Here is a 957-nt window from a genome sequence, read left to right as displayed (position 1 = left end):
GTAATAAGGTAGAATCTCTGATCACAACTGTTCCGCTGCATGTACTGTAATTGTTAGACCAGGTACAGCAGCCCATGGTATGTGGCTATTAATTTAGCAAATGTATTTCTCACTACAATCAAAATGGCATCAGAAACAGTTTGCATCAATGAAACAAGATGGGATTGGGAGGGAGACAAACCATAAGTGACTCTTAATCTTACAAAACAAACTGAGGGTTGCTGGGGGGAGGGGGGTTGTGAGAAGGGGCGGGTGGGGTTATGGACATTGGGGAGGGTATGTGCTTTGGTGAGTGCTGATTCACAGACCTGTACCCCTGGGGATAAAAATACTTGTTTATAAAAAATAAAAAAATTAAAAAAAAAAGAAAAGAAACAGTTTGCATTTACATGGTATGGAAATTATTCTCTTATACTTTTGTCTCAGGGCTGTTTATACTTTCATCCTGTGTTAAATAATCTGAAGAGACCTAGATCTTCTCAATCAACTGTGTATGGGATCAGAGAAATCACACTTATGTGTACACTGACAATAGTATGCAGATTGAAAAGAGAAACAAGGTGACTAGTACAATGGAAGACTTTGTAAGACAAAGTGGAAGAGAAAACCTGTGAAGATTCATAGACTGGCCATCAGTGAGAACTGCTATCAATTTTTATGGGTGCAGTGGTCAGGATACTCTCATCAAAGTAAAAGATAAATGACTACATTTTGCAGTAGTAAGAAAACAGCATTGTGCCTGGTAGCTTTTTTTGCATGCAGGAGGCAATGTATTCCAGGAATATTGGCACAGGAGGCTTTCAGCTTAAGTGGAGCCAAGAGAACGGCACTATAGTAGACATGGCCACAATCCAATCAGCCCTTCTTCTTGGGACATAGGATTCACAGAACCTAGAACGTCAGAAGTGTTGGTGGTAGAAAGAGATGCAATCTAGAACTCAGAGAAAGTTCTGGAGG

The sequence above is a fragment of the Mustela putorius genome, unplaced genomic scaffold (genome assembly GCF_011764305.1).
Source record: "Mustela putorius furo isolate JIRA1106 unplaced genomic scaffold, ASM1176430v1.1 tig00001069_pilon_pilon_pilon, whole genome shotgun sequence".
Taxonomy (NCBI): Eukaryota; Metazoa; Chordata; class Mammalia; order Carnivora; family Mustelidae; genus Mustela; species Mustela putorius.
This window is presented reverse-complemented; position numbering follows the sequence as displayed.